This window comes from Vanessa cardui, chromosome 5 (genome assembly GCF_905220365.1).
Source record: "Vanessa cardui chromosome 5, ilVanCard2.1, whole genome shotgun sequence".
Taxonomy (NCBI): domain Eukaryota; kingdom Metazoa; phylum Arthropoda; class Insecta; order Lepidoptera; family Nymphalidae; genus Vanessa; species Vanessa cardui.
Genome location: NC_061127.1, coordinates 6,345,374 through 6,352,222, shown reverse-complemented (window position 1 = coordinate 6,352,222; position 6,849 = coordinate 6,345,374). Strand labels below are relative to the sequence as shown.

The following is a 6,849-nucleotide window of genomic DNA, read 5'->3' as shown; positions in this document are numbered from 1 at the left end:
CTGCCGGGAACTGGGGGCCGTGGCTTGTGTGTGTGCTGCATTTAGAGGATATTGCCCATAATCGCCACGCTGGGCAGGCGTGTTGGCGATCGCAGAACGTAGCTACTCGCACCGGTGACGCTGCTGCCCGTCATCGGCCTGTGGTATTAAGCTACGTTTATTTTGATGGTTATACCGCCATCATTCGGTCGCCAGAGCCTCGTTTGCTAGTTGGCAGGATGCACCACGGGCAGGTGAGGTTGGCTTGGGGCGCTAAGATGTAATTTGCGCCCCCTGACATCCCAATCTTAGATTAATGCGGCGGTAGATTTAAGATCGAATCCAAATCTTATTTATTAATAATATAAGCCGTTTTTGTCCTAGTGATTGTGAGACGATAGCTGCGTATAAAAATCGTTATGGCCTCATTTTGAATAACTCCAGCAAACAATTAAAGAACGATTTACTAAATTGGTACGATTTAACAAAGAATTTATTTTAGAGAGCGGAAAAAAGTTGCTGGCCAGTTAGAGAGCGAAACTATGGACGTATATTAAAAAAAAACTAAATGTATTAACAGATTATATGTATTATATAGATATTTAACTAAAATAACCTACGTAAAAAATCGAAACGGGCATTTGTTTTTTTATATATTCTAAAACTTTATCGATTATTACCTAAATTAAAAAACAAATATAACAAATTATCTTTACAAACGTAAATAAATAAAGGCCTGCCAAAAGTAGAAATACGAATATCTTCATTAAAATTTAGATTTTTTTCGTTAAAACTGTTTCACAATCAACCAGAAAAAAATCATCATCAATCAATATTTGTATTATTTGCAACCTTGAGAACTAAGATGTCTTGTCCCTTGGTCCTGTATACACATAACGTTCAACCAATCAGCGCGCGACATGCATCCGTTCTACGACAGTTCACAATTTGACCGGTTCCCATCGACACATGACATACAAAAGTAAAAAGGTTAAATTGCAATCACATTTCACAGTTCACAATATTTCGACAGATTACAATCTGTCTCATCAGATTTTAATCTAAGAAATCTTGTAATCTTACTGTGGCACATACACTGGTTCACTCACCCTTCAAATTAGAGCACAACAATTCTGATTACTGCTATTTGCCGGTAGAATATCTGATGAGGAAGTAGTACCAACCCAGATGGTCTTGCACAATGTTGTTCACAACATTGTGCAGGACCATCTGGGTCACACAATGATGTTCTACCTACTTGAAAGTAAAAATTTTAAAGTCCAATTTTAACATATCAATCAGTCTAAATCGTCAATTTCAAGGACCATCGAAATGTACCAATTATTTATTAGTAGACGTATATAATACTTAATCTTTCTTATAATTCGATAGCAAAGCATATATTTTCCAATCCGTGTGGAGTGTAAACTGCTGCTATTTAAAAGCTGTGCTCATACTGAAAATGTATCCCCAAAACCCAAAAATTTTGCCCAGACCTGAGGTTCTAACCCAAAACTTATAAGTCTATAGCGAAACACCAAAGAAACGAAGCAGATATATTAACATAGAACTGTCAGGTAATTTTAATACATCTACTGAAATTACAATTGAACTGAAACTGTCCTGTGTTATTATATGAAATCGAGACGATCGACACAATTCCATGCAATTGTAATATTCACCAGTAATAATATCACGACTTCACATGACCCAGCGATATATGAACATTGTACATATTAAGTAGCTCGATATAGCTGAAGGTTTCAATAAGTTATGACGTCTATTGGACATTGAAAGCATGCCTGAACATCGTGTAGACTATTGTCAACATTTCAAAATCCATATTGTACCCATTTTGTACCCTGCGTCGAGAGCTCGTCCTGCAACTGCTATATCAAATAGTGAGTCTTTTCAAAATTCTTTGTGTACTCTATACGACTACTGAATAAGCGTTTGAGCTTTGATAATAGATAGATATAGAATATTGCATATTGGACACGTACTCGTATATTGTAATATATAAAAAAACGTACATGACGTATAAAATAGAAGCGGAAAAATATTTGTATGAAAAACACGTTTTAATTTCGAAAGTTATTATTACATGGTTCCATCGCACATTTTACTCAACATAAAAACAATACAAACTTATATATGTAAATAATCTTATTATGTTACTTTACTTTACTTGGTGGTAAGGCTTTGTGCAAGCCCGGCAGGGTAGGTACCATCCACTTATCAGTTATTCTACCGCCAAATAACAATACTCAGTATTGTTGTGTTCCGGTTTGAAAGTTGAGTGAGCCAGTATAACTACAGGCACAAGGGACATAACATCTTAGTTCCCAAGGTTGGTGGCACATTGACGATGTAAGGACTATTCCTTTTTTATAATGTATAATATTTCTTACAGCGTCATTGTCTATGGGTGATGGTGACCACTTACCGTCAAGTGGCTCATGTGCTCGTCCGCCAACCTATATCATCTAAAAAAAACTCTTACCGTCAAGGCAGCGTAGTTATTTTAGTTACAATTTGAGGACGATAATATGTGACTTTATAGTATGCTAATAATTTGCATGTTCTGTAATATATACGTATATGTAGATTGGTATATTATCGACGTCGAAGATAGAAAATTGTCGTTCTAGGAGATATCGCAGCGAATGCTGCCAAAACTATAACAAAAGCACATAAACTTTGTCAAAGATATTCTAGGTTTGTTAACTGTTTTTGACTCATTGGTATATTTCATATTATTTTTCCAAGCAAACTTTGAATTCGTTTCTGATCCAAAATAAATAACGACCATAGAGGCAATTATTAATTGGCGATTTACCACAACGATCAACCAAAGGATGTTTATATTTGAACAGGTAAATTTAATCGAATCGTAAACGGTTTACGCAAGTTTGAAAGCAGTTGAGGATTCAGGGTTATTTCTCTTTACGTCAACAAATAGATTCAGCTCCTGGACAGTGTCCAAACAAGCTTGGTTATTGCTACATATATCTCCAATAGTAGATTAGTGAGGAATATGGGAGTTAAAAGTTTCTTAAATTTGGTGAGTACAGAGATGCCCTAGTCTTCAATACGGTGTTATGACCTTTGATTCTATATCATAATTTATATCACATTATTATTGCATATTATGAATATAACAAGCTATTGAATTTACTTTATTATATATTATTATATACAATTATTATTGTATTTAATTGATCAATATTTTTTAAAACTGTAATTAATATTATTTTATATGGCATAACATTAAATATTATGTAACGCTATTTCTTATTTTAAATATGATTGAGCTGTCATTAGAAAACAATTGGACGATAGTGTGGCATTGTTACAAAAGATAAAGAAATTGGAGCATCATTGTAAAACGATAATATTATTTTGGCCATCCCGAACTACCGAAATTACAATATACTCAAATAAAAGGGTTTTGTATGTATTTATGATTTTATTAAATAACTTAATATTTATCACTATCTAACTTCGAGCGAGTTTGAGTTTCAAAAAGTTATTGTTCAGATCGAATATTTTCCTATAAGTTGTAAATATTAGGCAAACTTTAAATATTAAGTTGTTGTTACGAGACGTGACGTCAGAGTGACGTCATTTGAACAATGCAGCATGATATTATTATTATTTTATTTATAATTCTAAAATAAAAGTAGCCTAAGTTACTCCTTATTAAATCAGCTATCGGCTGATGAAAGTCCCGCCAAAATATATCCAGCCGTTTCAGTTATTAGCGGGAACAAAAAACATACAGACAGACAGTATACATTAATATAAATTTAATAAAAAGCATCTGCTTTTTATAGATAGATAAATATAATAAGATATCTATCTTAGTATTACAAACAGACATACTCAAATTTTATTATATGTACGGATGTTTAGTTTTAAAGAATATCCTATGTCATTCTGATATTTCTCGCTCGTGTTCTGCGGTTAGTTTCGACTTTCTTGTTTCAGAACTCGAGAATATAACAACGTTAAATTACCCTAACTATACTAATGACAATTTATTGACAGAATAACAATAATTTTATTACCTGACCCGATTCAAAATGACGTCAAAATGACGAATTCAGACCTTCTCAATCTAACCTAACCAATTTTTATTTCGTAAAACCATCAAGGCTTATCATAGGCAATCCTTTGCACGAATAATTGGGAATTTTAATGGGATCGTTTTCATGTAACTCATTTATTCAGCCGCTCGCAGTGCTCCACATGCCTTCAGCAGAACCCACATCATTTCCAGACCGATCAGGCAACTATAAGGATATTGTCTATACCTTTACTTTTATCAACGAGACATATGTTATAATTTAATTCGGAAGATTTGATCTGTCCTTTTTACGCAGCTTTGAAATACATATTGCTTTATATTAATGACAAAGATACCCAATTTGATATATGAAAAATCTGATGAATGGAACCGAAGAATTATATTTTTTATATGCAATGAAATTAATGAAGTTATATAATGAAAATAATAATTAATAAAATGGAAATAATATATAATGTAATGTTATTGGAATATTGTGATCATGTTTTGTGGTAGAATAAAGGCTATTTTTTATTTTATTTTTTTATAAATCTGATGAATGATGATACATGATTGAAATAAATATACACCAAAAGACATTATAATTATAATTAAAAACTTAACATTAAATTTGTTGATAATTCAACATAGAGTGGAGCTTGATGAGACCTCTCATGGAGCTTAATGTAAATTTACTAGCGTGTAGTCATTGAATAATGAAAACCTTTACTAAAACACTCGGTGTTAAATGTTTGTTTTGTATGTGTGTTTGTTAATGAAATAGAGGTTGAATTTATTTGTCAGCTTATTTACCTTTCGAACTAGAAATTGCTTTCATTTTTTAAATACAAAATTACAAACGTTTTCTTTCATTACATTGTTTAAGTATTTTGATGTTTGAATTAAACCAAGTCTAGCCTAGTCTAGTCAACACATTTTGATCGTAAGTATTCATAAATCATAAAGTTCGATTTCATACATTGGGCAGTAAAAATGAAGTGAATAATTGACTGAGTTCCATTAAAGACAATTAATTTATCTATTTGACGAATAATAGTATAGTCAGCTAAAGTATTTAAATTATCTTCAGATTCATTTTCTTTTCGATTAAATGTGATTTTTATATGATGTAATTTAATAATAAATTATAATACAATATTGACACACCAGCTATAAGGTAGCGTGGCCGAGCGGTCTAAGGCGCTGGTTTAAGGCACCAGTCTCTTCGGAGGCGTGGGTTCGAATCCCACCGCTGCCATTTATTTTTTAAATTTATGGAGTTATTTTCGTAGTACCGATGCTTTGTATAGCAGGGGTCGTCATCTAGCTGAAGTGATGATAGTGTTAAAATAAACACAGTACATTAGCATATTAATGTAAATTAAGCATATAATACGCATGAATAGTTGACCTCAGTCGATAACCATTTTTATTCACTGATATGAACTGATGAGTGCTAGCAACGTCCTACACCCCACTGCATTATAATTTACAAGTAAGTAAGTATTTTCAAAGAGCTATTTAAAAACATTTTATTTAAAATAAAAAACAAAAAAATAAATAAAAGAAGTATTAAAACTATTAAATATTAAAAAGCTAAAGCAAAAAAAAAGAACTAAATATTCGTGTATTTATATCAAATTACTTTTTTGTTCCATTTACTGTTGAATCTTTTGGCCCTTGGAGTAGTGGTGCAAAAAGTTTCATCAAAAGTATAACACCTCACACCATTGCTTCCACTGGTGACAGGAGGGCTGGTTCGTTTTTTGCCCAGAGATCAGAATTGCGATTCAACGGGGAAATGCTGCTAGCATTCTTGCCACCATTCCACTCGGTCAAGATTTATACAGTAACTAGTTTTAGTTCATATTTGTATATATTTAAGCATTTAATATTATTAATTCTTATCTTAATAAAATCCTTCATTGAAAAATTAAAACCATTATGATAAAATTTGTTGGGACGATTCATTTCTATGGGAATTGTGTGAACAATATCTGAAAGATATCAATGCTTATAATAATTTTTGTTGAGTTATTTGTAAGTGGATTTATATCTTTGACAAATTAAATTCTTGGAGTACATTATAATCCTTTTGAATTATTTGATAATTTCAAAATGCGGATGGCATTTCGTCAACTGAATATCTTTAAGATATTTCTCTTCTTTGAATCGCTCGGCGCTATTCAACCTCTTAAGCTAAATTAATTATTAATCTAAACGTTTATTTGTGTTGAATTATTCTCTTCCATTTATAATATTGAATTCTTTTACCTCTGTATTTTATCTGTTCCGTAAGGCTGTTTTTCATTGAAATATACGCGTGCTTATATAGCAATTAATGTTCATTATTAGGTAGATAATATTTTGATATTATGTTCGTGATTGTAATTTTTATTATTATAAAATAGAACAGCCTGTAAATACTGCCAGTCTATAGTCGGCCTGAGGATGAGCCTTGGAGCTTATTTCACAAAGCTAGTCCGATGGTGGTTATCCAAATCAAATTTATTAGAAATTAAACAAAGGTCTTCTTACGATGTTTTCCTTTACTATCAAGAACTCAGCTCAAAGCACTCTTTATAGAAAAGCACTTATTATAGAACTAGCTATACCCGCCCGCTTCGCAGGGCATTAGTCGTAGAAAAATTTTTTTTTTAATTTTTCATTTTGTAATTAATTACCGATACAATGTACAAATAATTAAGAAATATGCGAGATCTAATCAAATACTTAAAATTATTTCATTTAATATTCGTCAATGATGTTCTCGATAGGCTGCAGATTGGTCATAACACCCA

At 31.9% G+C, this 6,849-nt stretch overlaps 1 non-coding gene across 1 annotated transcript; it reads left to right on the top strand.

The window, feature by feature from the left end:
• Nucleotides 1-5,224: 5,224 nt before the first annotated feature.
• On the top strand, nucleotides 5,225-5,306 carry Trnal-aag. Its single transcript has one exon. It is a non-coding gene; the product is annotated as a tRNA-Leu (tRNA).
• Nucleotides 5,307-6,849: the final 1,543 nt, after the last annotated feature.